The following is a 23,272-nucleotide window of genomic DNA, read 5'->3' on the forward strand; positions in this document are numbered from 1 at the left end:
GAAGAGGGAAGAAGCCTTTTCTCATGCTCTGGGGTATCCATTCATTTTTATTGGCTAAAGCAGAGTTTACCGACCTTTTTCCGACTGTGGCCCCCTTCTGACCTTGTTTCCTCCGTCTGGGCATAGCCAGGGGGACAGGGGGCAGCTGCCCCCAAATAAATAAAAATAAATGCATATCAATACAAATCTGAGTTTCTGCTCCCCCTAACAAAAGCCTGTCCCCATCACCCATCCCCACCCCCCACCCCGTCCTACCGGTAGAAAGGTAGCTATTTAAATGTTTTGCTTGTAAATAGAACATGTTTTATTTATAATTTTTATTGTACAAAATACAATTAGGTAAAATGATAGGACCATGATGAAATATTTTTGAAGCAGAAAAACACAGAATCAAGGAGCTGGAAGGGTCCCTTCTAGAGCAACTCCCTGCAATGCAGGAAACTCAGCTAAAGCACCCATGACAGATAGCCATGTAACCCCTGCTTAAAAACCGCCAAGGAAGGAGAGCCCAGAACCCCCTGAGGGAGATCCATCTTCCATGTATTATAAAAAGTAAACAGCACTTATTTGACCCCAGTTATTTGACACAGAGGGGGAAACCTGCAGATACAGTCCAAAAGGCGCCCAGGGAGTTCTGTATATATAGGAGAATTTAAAAAAGCAAGTGGTCCTCACTGACTTGGTGCAAAAAGATCTTTTCATCCAGAGGAGCCCCGGTTGCCTAGATAAAACACTATAGCCTCACAAACCCTTACCTGGGAGTAAGGCCCACTGAATTCAGTGCGGCTTTCTTCTAAGTAGACAGTTATTTACTAGATGTAGGTCAGCAGCACCAAACAACCCTGCTCGGCTAGGCGCTGGAGTGGATCTTACCCCGTGCTTTGCAGAGCCAGGCTGATGCTGCCAACAGGCCCTGTGCCCCTCGGCAACATCCGAAGGCCCTGATCCACTAGGCCCTGGGGTGGATTGCACCCTGCACCTTGCAGAGTCAGGCCCAGCACTGGCGGCAGCAACAAGCAGCTCTGGCTCTCCCAGCCCTACCCATTGCCATCCCACCACCGTACTTACCTGACCTGGGGGTTCTGGATCACGGGCTCTACTGGTCAGAACAGGAGCCTCAGCGATTGCCCTCTCCTGCCGGAAACAAACCACGAGAGCCAGTGTGGTGTAGTGGTTAAGAGAGGTGGACTTATAATCTGGTGAACCAGGTTCAATTCCCCACTCCTCCACATACAGCTGCTGGATGACCTTGGGCTAGTCACACTTCTCTAAAGTCTCTCAGCCCCACTTGCCTCATAGAGTGTTTGTGGTGGGGGAGGAAGGGAAAGGAGACTGTTAGCCGCTTTGAGACTCCTTAAGGGTAGTGATAAAGCGGGATATCAAATCCAAACTCCTCCTCCTCCTCCTCCTCCTCCTCTTCTTCTTCTTCTTCTTCTTCTCCTCCTCCTCCTCCTCCTCCTCGAAAATGCACATGGCAAAAAGTAGCACTAGACCCTGGTAGGCTGCCCACTTACATGCTTGTGATTAGCCAGCCAATCAGGATTTTTTTTTTTTTAAAAGATTTTCTTCCTTGTCACTTCTCACTTTCGTCTGTGGCCCCCAAGACTCAGTTGGGAAACAATGGGACCAAAGCATAGAACACAGTTGGGGACAGCATTGTAACCGGGATAAAACCTGCCTATCAACATTGCCTACCTCCCACCAACGGGCCAGTAGCTATGCACTGCACTCCTTGCAAGTTTCCCTTATAATATACAGGTGCTATCTCCACACAAACACAGAGATCCAAAGCCGATGGGCATTTGGGGCTATAGTTAAAACGTGAATGGTCTAGGTAGGAGCTTCTGCTGTGGTGATTGAATCTAAGAAGCTTCATGCCTGAATCGGAGTTCCGTACAAGCTGTTCCGAGTTTTGAAAAAGCTGGAGAAAATACGAGCGTGAGAAACAAATAAGAAGTGCTTCTGTGGCATTCCAGATGATTCCTTGAGAACCTGCTTTGTTTGTTTGTTTGCAAGCTAGCTTCAGCAGCTAATTTGGGGTATCAAAAGGTGAGGCGTTTTTTTCAATGCACTGGAGCTGTATTCCTGCATTTTTTCCAAGATTTGCATAAATGCCAACTGGTGCTACCTGAAGGCGCTCTCATCTCATTCTGATTTATGGGTGTGTTTGTATCGCTCACATAATAAATCTTCTCTTCCAGGACACTTCTGTTCTGCTATTTATTGACCAAAGACAATTTGCGTTAAGAATGTTTTGAGATCTTGCCAGATAAGCACTAGGGAATAGCAGGGGAAATCATACAGCGCTTGGGCAGGAGAGCACTCACTCCCACTCCCAGAAGAAGCATCTTGGCACAACATTTTAGTGCCTTGTTTTATGACGAGAAGATCAAGATCTTTGTATGCCTCTGTTTACTATCGAGTCAAATCAGAAGTAGCCCAATTAGGAGATAATTTAGGCCTTGCAATGTAAAAAACAAAACAAACTTGCAACAGTTTTTGGGGGTGGGGGGAAGCTATATTTGACAAAAGCTTGTGTAATCCTTTCTCTGAGTAAGTGCTAGCGTTTAAGTGTAGGCTGAGCAAAATGCTGATAACAAGACCATGTTTCCTACCACTTCATCAAAATTTTCATCTTCTTTGCTTCTTTACCTTTAATGGTTGTGTGGTAGAAGAAGGGGATTTTGACAGGTGTAGCTTGTTTTCCAGGCAGGGGTGAGAAAATATCTCCCTGTTGGAATCCCCTGTTCTGTTCACGAAGCTTCAGGGCAACGTTGGGGAAGAATTTCAATCTGGTGCACGTTTTAATGCAGAACTCCTTGATTTGCACTTACCAAAACATTACTTGAACACAGTTGCCCTTCAAAATTCACACTTCTCTGGATTATGTGATGCACCAAACAATGTCAATAGCAGGGGGAAGTGTGCATAAAATTATTTATTCATTCATTTCTTAAATTTATACACTGCTTGATTGTAAGAAACTCCAAGCAGCTTTTTTAAAAAATGATTTAACAATAAAATTGAGGAAAAAAACACAACCTGACTTTAAATCATACAGAAGTTAAATTACTAAAACAGACTAGAATTGCTTCAATTTTCTAAGCATCTGGGTAGGCGCCCCAAAAAGTACCATGAAGGCACCTGCTTGATTTCAATAGGGAGGCCTTAGAATCATAGAATCATAGAGTTGGAAGAGACCACAAGGGCCATCCAGTCCAACCCCCTGCCAAGCAGGAAACACCATCAAAGCATTCCTGACATATGCCTGTCAAGCTTCCGCTTCAAGACCTCCAAAGAAGAAGACTCCACCACACTCATTGGCAGCAAATTCCACTGCCGAACAGCTCTTACAGTCAGGAAGTTCTTCCTAATGTTTAGGTGGAATCTTCTTTCTTGTAGCTTGAATCAATTGTTCTGTGTCCGCTTCTCTGGAGCAGCAGAAAACAACCTTTCACCCTCTTCTATATGACATCTTTTTATATATTTAAACATGGCTATCATATCACCCCTTAACCTTCCAAAGTGCTACACTGGGGTAATGTAATCTCATAAGTAAACTGGCCCCAAGTTGTTAGAGGCTTTGTATGATTCCAGTAACACTTTGAACTTGGCCCAATAGCAAATCGGCAACCAGAGAAGACCTCTGAGCATGGTCGTTATGCTGATGAATTTCCATAAGGACTTTTTAAAACAAGCAAACAAGGATTGTAGATCCATCCGGAAATGTAGAGAACTGAGTTTAAGATTGGAAAAATGAGAAACGGGGAGTAAATGAAATGGACAAATTCATCTTTCCTTAACCCTGGAATGGGTTCTACACAACTAAGTTAACAGGGAGCCCAACCACTTGTACATCTGGACACTCTACAGTGGTGTTATGATTAGTAATCCCAAACGCCTTACTAATACTTTGCACCTTCCTGCTCTTTAAATAAGCACATCCATACACCTGTATGGTTTCACTCGTAGTCTTCCTCACACCATTTTAACAGCGAGTAGATTTTCACCACTCATTTCAAAAGGAACGGTCTCTTCAACCTGTTGGCCACATTCTCCAAGGGACTGTCTCCTTTCCCTTTACAGGGCATTTGATGAAGCCGGGGCAACTTTCAAAAGGTGCAAATTCTACCGACATTGCAACGGTGTGTTAAGGAGTAGACGTGCCATTATAAGAAAGCCCTAACCTGCATGGAGTTTGGTCACATACCTATTCAAAAATACATGCCCACACAGACCGAAATGCCCAGAATTATGGCATTTATGCCGACATCTGTGCTGTCATTTTCCTAAAGAGTAAATAAATTAAAAACTGCAGAGTTGTTTAGGAGCAACCCAGCACATGTTCGTTTTGACTAAATCCCACTGAAACCAATAGCACGTACGTACTGTTCCATTGTTTTCAGCATGACTTAATCAGAGCTAATATATTTGCCAGATTCTGCCAAGAAGGAAAGAGATCTGACTCCCCATTGCATGCTAATCATAAAATATGATTTATACAAACAAATTGCCCTTCTCAGTCTCTTTCACCCATCCCCGGTGCCTTTCCTTTCTCTTTTCTGGTTGCTGGCCTGCTGAACTCCCTTAAAAAAATCTTAATATTTACAACTTGCAGAATCAGCCTTAACTTTGAAGACTTGCGTGTCAGTTTGGTGATTTAGAGGCATTTCCCCAGCCCGTCTGTCTCCCCGCTTCTCTCCCCCCCCCTCCCAAACGCTCCCATTCATATATTCTTCTCCATCTTGCCATTGCAATGACACTCACTAATAAACCGTTTCCCTAAGGGATCAAGGCAGGAAATTGGACAAGTCCTTGCCGCTCCCCTTTAATTTTTTTGTTTAGTTTGGATGGTCTTTGAAATGGGCTGGAATGCAAATGGAAGATGCTTTTGGCAGGTTGACATCCTCCCCCCGCGCCCCCCCCCGCGCCCCGCTGCAGAACTAGGCAACAAGCCAGCAGCAGAGAGAAAAGTGAAGTGGTTTAAAGGGGAAGCACGAGCGCCAGCACACTCCAGCATATTCCCACGTGAGAATCTTGTGCTGGCTGCCCAGTTCCCGGTTAAGGCTGAAAATCTGCCTTGTGTGGGAGCCAGCTGAAGGACTCATCACTAGTTAAGCCTTCGAGGGCTTAAGTGGGATTTAACTGTCTCAAATGGGGCTGTATATTGGCCACTTGCACATGGCTGAATATTGCCCTAAATAAAAGCCTTTGGCTGCAGTGGGGACATTATTGCTGCAATTATGGCTGGCTTTTGTGTGGAGAGCAACAGCCCGCTGCATTTGGTTAAGATGAGTGTGTTCCTTCAATCTGCACATTTTTCGGGACCACACTAGAGGACGGAGGATAATCCTCTATTTTGGACTCAAACCAGAGGCTGGTGGGGAGGGGATAGATCAGAACTGACCACCTTGCATACGATGAGTTCCCAGGAACAGCCAGGTAGCTGCAGGAAGATCCTCGAAATAGATGTGTACTATGTTTTATTAGCTAGGTAAATTCGTCAAAGGGCATTTGAAGTGATTTCAAAGAACATTGTAGCTGATACAGCATTCTTACCTGCCCTAGGTAGGGGCAGATACAGGTTCAATAGATATCCCGCCGATATCGCAGAATTAGCTGGCAGGAAAGCATGACAGGGCCTTTTCCATTGCCATGCCTTTAAAACAAGAAGCAACCGAGAATATACCTAAATCATCGTAATGACAAGGAAAGGAAAGAAGTGTAAAGGATACAGGCCTGCAGCGGTGGACAGAACTGCACATTTAGGGCCAAAGTACAGGTTACATCGAAGATGTAAGTTCTTGTGGATGGCTTTTAAAGACGATTGGACAAATTCGTGGAGGAGAAGGCTATCGACAGTTACTAGCCACAATGACTGTCAGGAGTATGGGCAGGAGTCAGGCTCTGGGGCCTGTAGTGCTTTGCAGGACTGGGGCCTGCCTCAGCTTGTGCTGGAGAAGCAAGGAGTGGCCACTCAGGTGAAGACCTCAGCTTGTGCTGGAGAGGCAAGGAGTGGTCACTCAGGTGAGGCCACTTGATAACTCACTACACCTGGTGGCAAGAGCTGGGAGGGATAAAAGCTCAGCATTTCCCTTCAGCTCTTTGCCACAGCAACGCTATCCCTGCCTGGTTGCCTCTGGCCTCTTGCTCCTTGCCGACGCCTTGCTCCTTGACTCCCAGACCTTCGCCTCTGCCTTCCTCCTTGACCCTGCGACTGCCTGCTACTGGACCCTCAACCCTGCACCGGTTCCTGCTTCTACACCTCCATCTTGCCTCTGGTCCTGACGTCCCCAGCCAGTGCTTCAACCGCCCGCCGACTGGACCATGACAATGACTATGTTCTACTTCCACATTCAGGGGCAGTATGCCTCTGAAAACCAGGTGCTACACATCACAGGTGCCATGGTGCTCATATCCAGCTTGCAGGCATCCCATAGCTTGGGCACTGTGAGAATAGGATGAAATAGATAGGTCATTGGTCTGATCCAGTAGGCTCATCTTATGCTCCTATGTAGTGTGCCATGTCAGCTGAATATTTTTCCCCAACTTAATAGTAAGCATTGGGGGGGGGGTGTCATCAGAACTACAGAACTGATGTCAACGGGAGCTTTAAACAAAAGGATAATTGCCACACAGCAGAGGGCGAATTTTTGTTACCTAGATTTTCCAGGGTTCTGAAATACACAGAGCTCTCCCAAGAGCACAAGAGGTTCCCTGCTTCAGACAGTCACTCTCCATGAGTTAAAGGACAATGGACAATGCACTCATTCCCCACTGCCCGACTGCCACATGTTACAACCAGATGACTCCAGCATTGGAAATAATGATGGAGATACGCAGGGGAGACAGGGAGGCAGAGGGCTGTGGGGTACAGCCAGGGATGGGCAACTAGTGAAACCTCCAAATGTTGTTGCACTCCAACTCCCATCAGCCCCCATGCCAAGGATGGTGGGAATTGTTCAGCAACCTCTGGAGCGTCCCATCAGCCCTATCCCTGGTCTAGACGCTAGACCACGAGAGGAAATTTCTGCCAGTTTATTTCAGGAAAAATTATAAACTGCTAACAGGAGAGTTTCAAAGTGGTGTTACAATGTGTTTGAAAATAAAGTACAGTGGTACCTTGGTTCTTGAACTTAATCCATTCTGGGAGCCTGTTCGACTCCCCAAACCGTTCGAAAACCAAGACACAGCTTCCGATTGGCTACAGGAACTTCCTGCACTCAAACGCAAGCCGCATCAGATGTTCGGTTTCCAAAAAGTGTTTGCAAACCAGAACACTTACTTCCGGGTTTGAGGCATTCAGGAGCTGATTTGTTCGGCGACTAAGCTGTTTGGGAACCAAGGTTTGATTGTATAAGAATATGACCAATAAGACAATTAAAAAAACAAAAACAATTCTGTCAAGACCAGTAGAGTCGGATATCACACTGCTATTCTCTGATCGCTTGTTTTAAAAGAAGCATCAACGTGCATTGGAAACCGCAGACCGTCAGTGCACGCCACATGTCTGTAGGAAGCTTATTGCATCATATGAGTGCCATCACACCACACAATGTCATCCAAGTAACCCCCAAGTGGACCGTGGAAGTATATGTGGCCCCACCAGGAAAACCTCTTCATTTTCCACGAGGTGCCAGCTGATCCCTGAGATACGCATATTTATTTGCTGAAACTGCCCTCTTTCAACCTTTCCAACTATAGAAATCAAAAGACCTTTCCTCTCTGAGACCAGCAGATTGGCATTTTGCATTGAATTCTTTCTTCCTTTGGTGGACATTTGCTCCACAGAATAAATGTCTACACATAGTGTGATGAATTTAAATAGTGTTGCCAGAACTGGCTGGAACTTTGGAAGGTGTTTCTCTGCACCTTCGCCCACCAGTTTTCTTTAAACCACAACAAAAACCCTCTTTGCCCGCTAGAGAGATGCTGAGCACTAGATAGAGAGACTTGCCGACAATTTGTGCTATCAACTCGCCAACTGTATATTATCCCCTTGATGCACACTCTCAACTCCCATTAGTGGTAATGGAAGCGACAAGACTCAACCAGAAGAAAGAATCGACCTCCTACTCTTTTACACAAACAAAGGCATTTCCCATTGAAATTAAAGGTGCTTTTAAAGAACGCCGGGTTAACAAAAAATATAGCCTGCCCAATGAAAGCAAATCAAATGTTTACATTGTATAATTGCTTTTACTTGCTTTGACAAGGAAAATTAGCTCGGTAAAGTGCTAGTTCTAAAATGCATACTTGAATACACTTGATGAACATAAGATCTCTGCACACCTAAGGCTAGATTGATATAAAAAAATTATATGTGCAATTGAGCTATGGTTCCCTCCTTCCATCGCTGCCAGAATATTGTGAGTTGAGGTGTTAAGTCTATAATTTGCAAAGGAGGGGGGATGAATATGTCCAACGAAAGCAAACTTGTTTAAACATGTCAACGAGATGCCAACAAAGGGTTGCCAGATGTCCCCTTGTTTATCTGCAACTACCAGCCTCTAAAGTGTTGATGTACTTGCTATAGACCTGCACCATCCTGTTGAACATATGGGGTGCTCTTCATTTTGAGGCCTCGGGATCTCCCGAGTGGTCCATGTGACTCTAAGAAGAGCTTTAATCGGACAGCCTTCTACATTCAGTAGCATGGTATGAACATACATTTTGGGACAGGAGGACTCTAGACCCATGGTTCCCTACATAGGGCACATGCCCCATGGGCGGGGGGGCACAATTTGATTTTTAAGGGGAGCAATTTGGAAGCTAGTTTAGACCAAGTTAATGGCCTTTTTAGGCTTCCTCCACATGAATAGGAGTTCACTTTTGGAATAATAAGAATGATATGTCACAGGGGGGGGGCAGTCAGGGTTTTAGAGATGCTTAGGTGGGGCATGGCCTAAAAAAGAGTGGGAACCACTGCTGTAGACTGAGTTACACTCGGCTTCAGGTGTCAAGGAAATAAACAACTACAGTGGTACCTCAGTTTAAGTACAAAATTGGTTCCGGAAGTCTGTACTTAACCTGAAGTGTACTTAACCTGAAGCGAACTTTCCCACTGAAATAATGGAAATTGGATTAATCCGTTCCAGATGGTCCACGGAGTACTTAAACTGAAGCGGAATTAACCCGAAGTATGAGTGTAATTGGTTCTGGAAGTCCGTACTTAACCTGAAGCGTACTTAACCTGAAGCGAACTTTCCCATTGAAAGTAATCAAAAGTGGATTAATCCGTTCCAGACGGGTCCGCGGAGTACTTAAACCGAAAGTACTCAAACCGAAGCGTACTTAAACCGAGGTATGACTGTATCTGACTTTTAGATGAAATCTGAAGGCAGCCTTGTTTAGTGAAGTTTTGATATTTTATTGTATTTTTAATATTTTGTTGGAAGCCACCCAGAGATATATTATTATTATTATTATTATTATTATTATTATTATTATTATTATTATTATTATTTAATGTGTTCATATGGTGTGGCGCCTCCAACTGACTGCAACAGCTATCAGTTCTGAGAGTTGCTTCAAGGTTTCTGTCCCTCGCCTCCTTCTAAGCAACACCTAGATTTCTCCTTTCTGCTGAGAAGGCAAAGGGAGTTGCTTTGAAGAGGAGTTGAATGCTCTTAATGGGGCCCATTCTAGGTCAATGGGCCCCCTCCTATATGAGTGTTTCCCAAACTTGGGTCTCTGATTCTTTTTTGGACTACTCTCCCCACAATCCCTGACCACTGGTTGTGCTAGCTAGGGATGATGAGACCTCCGGGTATAGAGTGGTATATAAATTCAATAAATGATAATAATGGTGACGATGGGAGTTGTAGTCCAAAAACAACTGGTTTGTAGATGGGTGTTGGAAGATTTATCTAACAGTCGTGGTTGCAGCAGGCAGAAACTGCAGTGCTAAATGGCGGAAATCTGCTAACTACTAGTTTTATTTCCCAACAATGCCCTGGAATGATGATGTATTGGGGAAAATGTGGAAAAATAGCATGGCAGTCCGCAGACCCACACATCTAGCAGTGATCGGAGTGCCGGGACGGGGAATGTAAATGGGAGCCTAGGCTAGGTGTCAGCAGTGTGTTGTAACCTGGTTTGTAGTCAGAACATAAACCACAGTTTCCAGGTTTGGATGGACATAATAGGAAACTGTGGTTTGACAAACCTCAGTAGTATTGAATTATGGCACAAGAGAGAAAGGAGAAGTACACAATGCTTGTGTAAACCATGGTGGATTGGACCCCAATATTTGTGTCTCTACCAGTCCTATGTGTCCTTGGGATGTGTTTCTGAAATATCCAGAATCTTGGCGTCTAAGCCAGGCAACGAATGCTGACTTCCACCATGAAATTTCAAATTAACGAGTGGGAGACATTTCAACACAACCTACAGTATTTTCTTCACAGTTTTTTTATATGTATGTGCATGTTGCACATTTTCTCCCACAATATTTTGTCAAAGCCCTCTCTAAGGTGCCACAACAACCGGAATTTTTTTATAGCCTAAAAAGAAAAGGAAAAAAAACCCCACTCAAGTTATGAAATAATGGAAATGCCTTGAAAAATGAACGAACAGTCCCCCTCCCTCTGAAATTGTGCTCTGACACAAGATACGGCTGTCACTATTTTTACAGGATGAGGCATTGTGCATTTTATAGCTGCATAACAGAACAGGTGTCACTTTTTCCAAGCACAAACATGTAATGATGGGGGGAAGCTTCAGCTGCCATGAAGCAGTTAAAGGTACAGAGCCTGTGTCCATTCAAAGCACCTTCTCCAATATCAATCATCTCAAATCCTATGATTGGCAGGGGAGGCCCTGTTGGTGGTGCCACCGCTGGAGGCTGCCTGGTTGACATTGACCCGTGACGGAACCATTTCAAAGGCAGTTCCCCTTTTGCAGGTGAGGTGAGTCTGTCTCCCAAATTACTGGCTTCCAGGAGAAAAGTAAAATCGTTCCTGATGGTTGAAAGACACTGATGCTGGCAATCTAGAGATTGCCAGTTGAGAGAATGTCTTTTAAGTGTTTTGGGGGTGTTCAAAAACATTTTAGAATACTTTTTAAAGTGTTCTAAAATGTTTTAGAATGCCTCGAGTGACAATGGAGTGCACCTCCAGGGATGAATTCAAACCACTGGAGAATCACAGCGCCTGCTGTGGCTGCAGAGAAAGGTAATTGCTGCCTCCCGCATTTTTTATATGGTTTAGTGGTTAAGAGCAGTAGACTCGTAATCTGGTGAACCAGGTTCAAGTCTCCGCTCCTGCACATGCAGCTGCTGGGTGACCTTGGGCTAGTCACACTTCTTTGAAGTCTCTCAGCCCCACCTACCTCACAGAGTGTTTGTTGTGGGGGAGGAAGGGAAAGGAGAATGTTAGCTGCTTTGAGACTCCTTTGGGTAGTGATAAAGCGGGATATCAAATCCAAACTCTTCTTCTTCTTCTTCTTCTTCTTCTTCTTCTTCTTCTTCTTCTTCTTCTTCTTCTTCTTCTTCTTCTTCACTCTGAAGGGACCTCCCCGGGGCTAAAGCCTGGGCAGTGTGTATGGAGGTCCTGGGCTGCCCAGACAACAAGACCTCCATCTCAGCCTCGCTGCTGTGGTTCAAAGGAAAGCAGAGCAATGTGTTTGGCACCAACTTAGCTTCAGGAGTTGCCAGGAGAGGGTGTATAAGGCATCATCCAACTGTCTTAGGGACTCCACTATGGATTTGTGTAGGGTTTGCTCCTGAGCCCCTTCGGCAGCGAGGGCTTGTGAGCACAGAGGGTGAAGAGCAGCCCAGTGCGCAAGCACAAGCCCAGTGGTGTCGACGGCAAGGGCTGGTCAAATGCACTCAGCCCCCAACTAGCAAGTGTGCTCCACTTCTGCCTGGCATGTGTGCACACACACAGCTGCACCGGGGGCTATGCCCCGAGAAAGCATTGACCCCAGGACCCTGGCTTTTCTGTATCCATCACACTAAGGTCACAGTCTAGTGTGAAAAGTCTAAGAAATAACAGGTTGCTATTCTATTTCATTGGCCATTAGTAACTTTAGGGTTTTCTGGTTAAACCTTGAAATGAAATGTTTAGGGAAGTTTTAATGACTGATGTTTTAATGTATTTTTAATCTTTTGTGAGAGCCAGTGTGGTGTAGTGGTTAAGAGTGGTAGACTCGTAATCTGGTGAACCGGGTTCGTGTCTCCGCTCCTCCACATGCAGCTGCTGGGTGACCTTGGGCTAGTCACACTTCGTTGAAGTCTCTCAGCCCCACTCACCTCACAGAGTGTTTGTTGTTGGGGAGGAAGGGAACAGAGAATGTTAGCCGCTTTGCGACTCCTTCGGGGAGTGATAAAGCAGGGTATCAAATCCAAAACTCTTCCAAACTCTTCTTTTGTTGGAAGCCACCCAGTGTGGCTAGGGAAACCCAGCCAGATGGGCGGGGTATAAATAAATGATGATGATGATGATGATGATGATGATGATGATGATGATGATGAAATAACTCCTGTGCAAACAAACAAAACTCAGCACCAGCTCAATCACAGAGGTAAACTGGGTAGGTACCAGAGATACCAAAAGTGTATATGGATGCAAATGACTTGGAGGAAAAGCTGCTACCTTTTGAAGAAGGTACATAGAGATGTGTTGGCAGCTCAGGGACTAGGTTGACTTTCCCAGAATCTGAGAGGACATGATCCTTTCTATCTCCAGCCAGGGAACGGACATAGCTTTAAAATGGAGAGGAGAAAAACATGCAACATTTACTTAAAATGAGTAATAAGGAAGTAGTTTACTCTTAAGTCATTCGTAGTGCAGGCCTGTGCATGGTGACTCAGAAACAAGTTCTCCTGTGTTCATTGGAACATAATCCCAGATAAACCTTAAGTGCTGTGCAACACTCTGCATGCCTACTCAGATCCCAGTCACACTGATGAACCAACTCACCCCATCCCCTGTACCACTATTAGCCGGAATAAATCGTGTCCTCCCTAAAAGAGGGCACGTGTTGCGGTGAGACCTGGAGACTGACCTCCTGGTTGTGGGTGGGTCTATTGGATAGCCACAACACCCAATTGGTAAGTCCCTCATTGCTGGGTGTAATCTGGCCAATGGGGTGCAGTCTAAATGGATCGAGGGACCTATATATACCCATGCACGTCACCCAGAGCTTCCTCTTTTGGCTCATGCACCGGAACACCCGCCCACCTCTCCCTATATTTAGGGCATTTTGTGATTGACCTTGCCATGCCATCGTGTGTCATCTGTCATTGGGTCAGGGGCACGGCAGGAATTTTACCCACCTGGCTGATTGGCCATTTGGGTTTCACCTGCTGCATAGCAATTCGTCACAACTTGTAAGCTTGTGGATAGGCACTGGTTCAGGTGATAAGGATGGGAGAACGGTCTCACCATCCCTATGTGAAAGGTATTCCATTAAAAGAATCCAGGGACTCAACTTGGTTTGGTCAACCCCCGAAAGGGGAGCATCTGGGGAGTGAAGAGAGTCTGTCCCCAGGCTTTTCACCTGCCTCAGGTGTTCACCCTTGGCTGACCAATGATAGAGCTCTGAGTCAGCGCTACCTGCAAGGGTGTAGGGAGCTAGTCGAACCAGAGCCTATGCAACCACTCACATTTCTGTAATCCATAAAGTTGTGGCCTAAATTCTGCCAAAAACCAAAACTAAAGTGTGAGTCAAATGTGTCTTTATTTAGGAGGGAGGTCTCTGGGTCTGAACACACAAAGATCTCTTCCTTACTTTCAAGCAAGAGTCATTGTCATGTTCTGAGACGGGAGCCTAACAGTTGTGGCCTGGGGTCTGCTGCCAGCTACACCCATCCTGCCATGCGCTCAGTGTATCCTGTTATGAAGGACCACCTGTACTACAACTTTGTGAAGACGTAACATGATTGAGTGCGTAGGGAGAACATGGTTCGGACTTTTTGGATGCATGTTCTGTTTGTCAGCAAGATTGTTCCCGCTTTCATGCCTTTTCACTCATGTAACAACAGATAATTTAAACAACTGTAATTATTACAGCGTAGGAAGAAGGTTTAAGGCATATTGTACTCTAAGGGTTTATCTGCATAGCCCCAATTAATGCTGATAGGTGCTATGCTCCTGATTCCTGTGAGATCATAAATACAATTACAAGGGCAAAATATGTTTATAATACAGCACAAGTTCCCGTTCCCTTGAGTTCCCCCATCACATCAACATTCATTACGGCATAAACCTGCACTCACCCCCTGGTTTAAAGAGCCTACTTTAAAGAGACATTATGAGGAAATCAGCTTTGTAGTCCCAGCAGTGTGGAGACGGTTGCTCTCACAAAATGTGGCACCATGCATAGAACATAGGCCAATGTGGCATTGTGGTTAGAGTGTTGGGATATGACCTGGGAGACCAGGGTTCAAATCCCCACTCAGCCGCGAAGCTCACTGGGTGACCTTGGGCCAGTTTTCCTTAAACTACACCCCCTGCCCCACACCTGATGTCATATGTCAAGTGTGCGGCAGAGAAAGACGCAAAGGAACAATCAGGGGCCTTAACTGAGTTCAAGGCGCATTACAAGGTAGGAAAAGAAAGAATGGGGGATGCACTTAGGGTCACCTGACCTCATGGTGATGTTAGGTGATTGGCAGGTGGGCGGTCTCTGCATAATGTGCAGGCGCCAGGACCTGCATTACAGATTAGACAACTGGGCCAAAGCAAAGATGAATTTTAACAGGGAGAAATGTAAAGTACTACACTTGGGCAAAAGAAATCAAAGGCACAAATACAGGGTGGGAGACACCTGGCTTGAGAGCAGTACATGTGAAAAAGATCTAGGAGTCTTGGTAGACCACAAACTTGACATGAGTCAACAGTGTGATGCAGCAGCTAAAAAAGCCAATGCAATTCTGGGCTGCATCAATAGGAGTATAGCATCTAGATCAAGGGAAGTAATAGTACCACTGTATTCTGCTCTGGTCAGACCTCACCTGGAGTATTGTGTCCAGTTCTGGGCACCACAGTTCAAGAGGGATATTGAAAAGCTGGAATGTGTCCAGAGGAGGGCAACCAAAGTGGTCAAAGGCCTTATGAGGAACGGCTTAGGGAGCTGGGTATGTTTAGCCTGGAGAAGAGAAGGTTAAGGGGTGATATGATAGCCATGTTCAAATATATCAAAGGATGTCATATAGAGGAGGGAGAAAGGTTGTTTTCTGCTGCTCCAGAGAAGCGGACACGGAGCAATGGATTCAAGCTACAAGAAAGAAGATTCCACCTAAACATTAGGGAGAACTTCCTGACAGTAAGAGCTGTTCGACAGTGGAATTTGCTGCCAAGGAGTGTGGTGGAGTCTCCTTCTTTGGAGGTCTTTAAGCAGAGGCTTGACGGCCATCTGTCAGGAATGCTTTGATGGCGTTTCCTGCTTGGCAGGGGGTTGGACTGGATGGCCCTTGTGGTCTCTTCCAACTCTATGATTCTATGTATGAAGTAGCTGAGGGTTCTTTTTTCTTCCTCCTGTTAAAAAAAGGGACAAAATGCATGGCATTCCCTGTGCATTTTTTAGCACATCACCAACCCCCATTTTCAAATTGTGTTGCAGCACCTGTTCTCTGGAATTCCCCGCATACTGACATTAGGCAGGGACCCTTGCGATATTGCTTTTGCCATGGGATTCTACTCAATATCGATCCCGAGCAGATTCCAATGTATAGTTAGCAGAGTAAAACTTAAACATGTTGCAGGATTCCCCCCGCAAAATAGGCCATAGGCAATTGCATTTCATCCAGCAGAGCTTTACTGCTACTGAAGGCAAATGAGCATAATGGTCACGAATCCAATACATTCAGGATTGGCACCGTCCATAAGAAATCCAGTTGCAGCAGACTTAACTTAAACTTACAATAACTTATAAACCTAAGCATACTATGTACAGAACACCACACCAGAAGGGAGATAGAAAGTGAAAGCGAAACCCAGGCTCCTTCCAGCCCTACTTTTATAGTCAGCATGACCTTGAAGAGAACCTGTGTTAAACCAGCTGTACTCTGCTTCTCTGAAGGAATAACCCAAACATCATGAACCTTCTGCGTGTTTCTTTCACACAGAGAATAGGAAAGATCTCTACACATCAGATCAATACTTTTCTGTTTCTCCAAGCCTATCCAAACACAGGATTCAGTTGGCTTACCTTAGTCTGTTTGATTTTTCTTTTTCTTTTTCATGATGAAGAGGATGATCCTGCGTGTGCATTTTTATTTTTATTACAGATTGCCTTATGGATTTTAGCCATACAGTACTTAATTTTTTTTTAATTTTGTCCCGGCCCAGGTTGGAGAATTTTCTTCTGATCAAGCCATTCAGAAATGCTCTCTAAATAAATAAACAATAAAAAAATGGCTTTCTTCATCCAAGCCTCCCACCGAATTTGATTTTGGTAGTTGGGCCCAAAGGAGGGGAGAAGGGGCAGTTAAACATGACCACAGACAATGGACAGTTTAAAAGCAGCCCAGGAGATGCAGGGAGCTGCTCCTCATCTGACACAGTTGCCAATCGTCCCTCCATCAATGTGCAAACCATTTGTTGATTCTTCAGTGTTACTCCAAGAAAACATCCGAGTGCAAATATAGGTGACTGAATCTAGCAGTTTTAGCTTCTCTGTTTCTCATTTGTCCATTCTTTAGTTCATTTCTCCATATAAGTTAGCATTTTAAAAAATTAAAAAACAAGTCCTCATGAAAATTCTCAAGCACAGTGCAATTTTTACCTAATGTAAAAATGTTTGTATGCAATTTTGTCTCCATGCACACATTTTTAGCTAGCAGCTACCCTAAACACAATGCACTTTTGTACAGTATATTATTCTCACTAACAGTCCCTCCAAGTGTGCCTATTTTCCAGGAACATCCCTGAATAAGAGAAGCTATATTATTATTATGTTTCCCTTGAAAATATCAAGCAGAATAATAATAATAAAATAATAAAATAATTTATGCTAAATCGATCCCTGATGGGCAAGGTATGCTTTGTCCTAATTTGATGCAATTCGGTTCAGCGGTAACAGAGAAAGGCTGTTACATCTGTGTGTGCCATGCCTACATTTTTATATATCTAGATATATGTTGGAAACTGCACAGAGTGGCTGGGGCAACCCAGTAAGATGTGTGGGTTATAAATAGTAAAATTATCATTATGGAATGGGACGTCTCTATTTTCATTGGAGAAATGTTGGAAGGTATGCACTAATGTATGCATTATTACACATACCTTGCTCCCAATTTTTGCTTCTTCTTTTTTTGGTATACATTACTTGGCTGGAGAACTGCACTGTAAAATTGGCAAATTTTGAGGGATGGCTTTTGTTTCAGCTTCTGTATTCTTTCAGAAAGTGTGAGTTAAGTATGTTTGCCTTTAAATGTGAACCGAATCAAATTTTGTCCCTGTACTTGGGTGCGGATGTGGATGGGATTTTCTGGGGCGGGGGAGTGAAGTTCCAAAAACTGTCAAATTAAACAACCACAGTTTGGGGGGAGGATACAGGAATATATATATATATATATATATGCGTGTATACACACACACACACACACACACACACACACACAGTATATATATCGCATATATACTGGTTGTTTACATACTTTCGGGCATTGCCAATATTTTACATGCTCTCCTTATTTATGTATTTATGTATTTTGCTTTGATGGGGGATTATTTCCTTTTTTTTTCTTCCTTACTGCAAACTCCGTGTGATTGATGCCATGAGCCTGCTTACTTTCAGATAGGGATGGCGAAGACGCAGGCCCAAGTTGGGCGACTATTTAAAATGGGTAATACGGAATGGTGTTAAGCTTTAATATTTCATACAGACATTTAGGCTCACAAGTAATTTATTTTGTGAAGTGCAGATTTCTGCTTGGACGGGGATGATTTTGACTGACTGGGTGGCGAGTTTCCTTTCCCAGACTCTGCATATTAATATCATTTGGACACTGCCGTTTCTGAACACCTTATCTTCTGCTGGACCTCAGATGAGAGAGTTGGATCTAAACAAAAATGAAAAAGTTTCCAGAAGAGGTCGGAAGGAAGGAGGAAGGGATGATTTTGTAGGGATCTATGCCTCTGGACTTGATTGGAATGTGGACTTCCATCTAGAGAGTAATTGGAAATCATAAAGCCAGCTCCCCATATAGCACATTATTGGGGATCCTGCCATCTTCCATTCTGCGGATGTAACTGTATATATGGTGCTGTCATGAGTGTCCTTTGGTTTCAAGGACTGTGTCATCAGGGTGTAAAACTGCATCATCAATATTAAGAACTGAGTGATATTGCTGCCTCTCTCTCTCTCTCTCTCTCTCTCTCTCTCTCTCTCTCTCTCTCTCTCTGTGTGTGTGTGTGTGTGTGTGTGTGTGTACAGTAGGTATTTATTTTGCTTGCCCATAAAAACCACGTCCTGGCATTTTGAATTAGTGCAAACTGGTGCTGATACACTGAGGCTGGGCGTCCTCCGTCGAGATTCAAGACGCTAGCCCAATCAGCAAAGAAACAATAAGACATGACAAGGAGTGTGAGACGGTAACATAACAATGCACCTCGAGGGACACCTGAGTAGGAGGAGGGGTGAAATTATCTGCTTTCGATAGCCGAAGGTGAGATTTATTTATTTTTATCTCAGACGATAATGTAATAAGATATGATAATAAAAAGGCACAGGACTAAAGCAAATCATGTCTGAATTTAGATATAGGGGAGGAAACCACCCCCAACATGTAGCTGCTATGTGTTGTTGAAATGTGCTGTGCTTTTAAATATTGTAAGGTACATTTAATAACAAACAAATGCAAATGTCTCCTTTCCTAACAATACTGTGGTACCTCACAAGACGAATGCCCTGCAAGACGAATTTTCCGCAAGACGAATGTGTCTTGCAATGGTGACTCTCAAGACGAATTCGTTTTGCGAAAAATTCATCTTGTGAATCGTGGTTTCCCATAGGAATGCATTGAAATTTAATTAATGCGTTCCTATAGGCAAAAAAAGAAATTTCAATGCATTCCTATGGGAAACCGCGATTCGCCAGACGAATTTTTCGCAAAACAAATTGACTCGCGGAACGAATTAAATTCGTCTTGCGAGGCACCACTGTAATACCATAATGTTCACAATAATAGGTTAAATAATTTGCGGCCCTCCAGATATTCCTGGACTACAGGTCCCAACATCCCTGATTATTGCCTGTGCTAGCTCGGACTGTTGGGAGTTAGAGGCCAACAGCATCTTCAGGGTAACATGCTCCCCATCTCTTCTGGAGAGGGTACTCAGTGCTCTCCAGTCTGCTGTCTGGGGTGGAAGGGAGTTGTAGTCCTGGAACACGGAAAGGGTACCATGTTAGCTACCCCTAGGCAAAGGCAGATCGAGGGGAGCGTGACTGGTTCGATCACACTGGGCACAGAGCTTCTGCGGCACCACAGCTGACTTCGTGACTATGACATCCAGCAGATTCGGCATCACACGGGGCCACTGAAATTTGAGACACCAAGGCCTGCTACTGCTCTAGGTGAAAGTATGGCAAGTGAATGTGACTTTGGGCAGGATTTGTTTTTAAGATAATATTTCCAGAACTCTCTCATTCTTTGAAGGAACTTCAGTTGCAACAGCCCCCAGGCACAATCCGACACAGATCTAGGTGCTTTAAAACTTATTGGGCCTGATCTAAACAAAGTTCAGCACTTTCAACACCCTTTGATTTCACTGGGATTGTGGCAGTTGGATCAGGTCCACTAAATCAGGTTCGCTGTGCTGGATTGTGGACTCTCTGCGCGCAGATGAGAAAAGTGAAAAGCAGCAGCTCAAGCTGTTGCCTCAAATTAGCAGTTTATTATGTTAAGACCGCCCAGTGTGTTCTGACCAAATGCCTTCCTCAAAGACAAAAAGTCTTCATGTATCTTACTCTAGCACACCAGTTGAAATAGCTTAAGACTACACTGAATAAGCCTTAAACAGGGGGTATGTTGTTCGCCGCATTAAACACTTAGCATCTGAATTATTAACCCCCCCCCTAATCTGAACACTGCAAGGTAACCACCAAGCTTTGATCCCCCAAAACACCAGAAGAGATAAGACTATAGTGGAGTTATCCTCCGTGATAAAATGACTGAAGGTGAATCCTTCTCATTCCTGCTTGGTAATTCCAGATCCTTCAGTACCTTAATCTATTCCTAATTAGAGTCAATTATAGATCTTTAAAGAATACTAAAGACCACTTCTGGTTGTAATCTCTCTTACCATACAGAGCGGAGACCTTCTCGTTCATTAGCCTGATTAGGAGAGCCAAACAAACCATGATCCTTGTTTTCTTTAAAACGTATCATGGTTGTCTCTTAGGTCAATCAGGCAGGATAACAAATTTATATCAACTTTGGCAAATGCAAGCCAATTAGCATCAAATGATATCTTCAAATGATATCTATGAAGCAAGAGGACAGAAGGATATAGAAACAAACACATGTTATATATGCCACACTATGATTACAGCATTTTCATTTAACTGCTGATATCCCACTGAGCCAAAGGACCAGTGTTATGCTTGTTAGCCCCAGCTGAGTTAGCATGTGCCAAACCTAAAGAACACAGCCATTTACGTATATGCTTGAAGTATATGCTTACGCACATGTTGAAGTAATAATATCAGTGCTTATCCTGCAGCAGCTTGGGTTCTCATATCAAATAGGCTGACTCCTTCCCACTTGTCAGGTGTTCAGTTCAAGGGCACATGGCTTGGAGGACAGGCAGGCTCAAAGCTGGTAAGACTGGCGCTAAGGGAGACCTGTGTAGCTTCCCCTAGCAATGAGTTTACCATTCTGAAGAACTGCATCTCAGGGTATGGTCTGAAGGCACATGGGGTCACCCTCTTGCTGAAGCTAAGCAGGCTCAGGACTGGGCAGTGCCTGGATGGGTTGACCACCTGAGAACCACATGCATGTCACCTGGGGTTCCATGATGGAGAAAGTGGGTTAGAGATATGAGAAAATAACGAAACGGACTCTATGGGCCGAAAAGCCTTTATTGGTGGCATCTGACTAGCTGTCTAGTAGATCCCTCCTCTTCAGGGAGGGGGGACTTTGTGGGTGGGACCCGCTCTACGCACCGAGCAGGGGGGCGTGTTCAGCCCCCTGCTCCACCTATACCTGCTGCCATGCTCAGGACCCTGGCTCGCCAATAGGGCCAGCTCGTGGGCAGGGTTACCTGTTTCAAAAGAGCGTGGCAGCCTCCAGATGGCCCCTTTTTGCGCTGCTCCTCATCGGATCTTCTTCGTCATTGAATCGTTGCTGGATCTTCGTTGTTGGAGTCACCTCTTGGTGCAGGAGCTGTGCACTAGGGGGGAGCTGCCCCTTTTCTCTTTTCTTTCTCTTAGGTTCCTTCTGCCGCCGCTTCAGCTGCCGCCGCTTGGACCACCGCTCCCGCTACCCCTCTGGCGCCACGGACCAGCTCCCTTTTGCCGCTTCTTTGGACTAGCTGTCTAGTATTGCCTGCCTTCCCAGACCAGAATGGATCTTCTGTCATTAGAATTGCCTGCAGTTCCCTCTTGGCCAACAACCCCAGTATAAGAAACTGCCTTATACCAAGTATACCAAGTCAGAACATTGGTCCATCTTCCATAGCTATTGTCTATTCTAACCAGCCGCGGCTCTCCAGGGTTCTAAAGGAACATTCCCAGCCTTACCTGGAGAGGCCTGGCCTTGAAGCTGGGGCCTTCTGCATGCAAAGCAGATGTTCTGGCCTTGAAGCTATGGCCCTTCCACAGTGACACAAGTGATCAGAGAACATGTGCCTAATCTGTTGGGCTCCCAGTTTAAGCCACTTGGGGCAAGCACAGATAATAAAAGACTACTTTTTCACCATACCATCCACATCCAAAGTTTGCACAAAGGCCATGTATAGAAGCAGCTATCACTCTCTCACACACATACTGAAATGTACTCGGAGTCGAGAGTGAATTTCATGCTCTTTATTCAGCTCATAGTCATCAAGGAGAAGAGGAGAAGAAGAATGGCTCTTTTCCCAAAACCATCTGCTTATATACATTATTTACACAATGGGCCTTGCGTGATTGGCTACTTCAGGGCTACACCTGTGGGCCAATTATATTGTGGATTGACTTCTGCCTGCAGCCTGATTGGCTGCTCCTACAGGCCAATCAGGTAGCAGATTCGCTTCTGCCAGCCGCCTGATTGGCTGCTCCAGCAGGCCAATCAGGTTGCGGATTCACTTCCACCTGGAGTTGGATTGGGTAGCTCCCGCTGATTCTGAATCCTATTGTTCTAGGATTCAGCTCAGTACATAACACCCCTCCCCTCTAAGTTCCAGTCCTGCCCGGGAAGTTGCATTCGTAGTCCCCAAGGTCTGCTGGCCGCCTCCGTGTGCGTTGTGGCCTGGGGTGTTCCTTGGTCAGGGGTTCTGGTTCTGGCTCGTGTTCCGAGGCTGCTGGCTGTGCCGGGGCTGTCTGGTCTGGCACCACTGAACCACTAGGTTGTGGCTCTGGTTCCGGTGTCCTTCCAGCCTCGGGGCGCCCCTCTGTGCCTACTGCTTCTGCTTCCCCTGCCCACCCCTCTGTCCCGCTCTCCTCCCGGGTTCCTCCTGGGAATCGTCGCCGTAGCTGGTCGCAGTGGCGGCGCCAACATTGCCCCCCTTCCGTTAGTACCTCGTACGACACGGGACCGGTCACCTTGGTGACTGTGGCGGGTACCCATGCTGGGCCTGCCCCAAAATTCTTTGCGTACACTGCGTCCTGGGCCACAAATGTCCGGGGGTTCCTGCCTTTCCCCACCACTACCTCATCCTGAGCTCTGTCGGGGTGAAGTCGGTCCAGTCTAGTTGCAAGGCGCCGGCCCATTAGTAGTTCAGCTGGGCTCCGGCCCGTCGTTGTGCTTGGGGTGCTGTGCTGTGCTAGAAGAAATGCGGCAAGGCGGTATTCCCAGTCCCCTTGTGTCATGCGGCGGAGGCTGTCCTTGGTGGTCCGCACCATGCGCTCCGCTTGGCCATTGGTGGCAGGGTGGAATGGTGCTGAGCGGATGTGGCGGATGGCGTTCTGCGCTGTGAAGGTCTGGAACTCCTCTGACGTGAATGCGGTTCCATTGTCCGAGACGAGGGTGTCAGGGAGCCCGTGGGTTGCAAAAAGCTTACGTAGTACCCGGATGGCTGCCGCCGTAGAAGTGGACGGTACCAGTGCGACCTCCAGCCATTTGGTGTAGGAATCCACCACTATGAAGAATGTTTTTCCCTGGAAGGGGCCAGCGAAGTCCACG

The sequence above is a fragment of the Zootoca vivipara genome, chromosome 1 (assembly GCF_965207765.1).
Source record: "Zootoca vivipara chromosome 1, rZooViv2.hap1.1, whole genome shotgun sequence".
Lineage (NCBI taxonomy): Eukaryota > Metazoa > Chordata > Lepidosauria > Squamata > Lacertidae > Zootoca > Zootoca vivipara.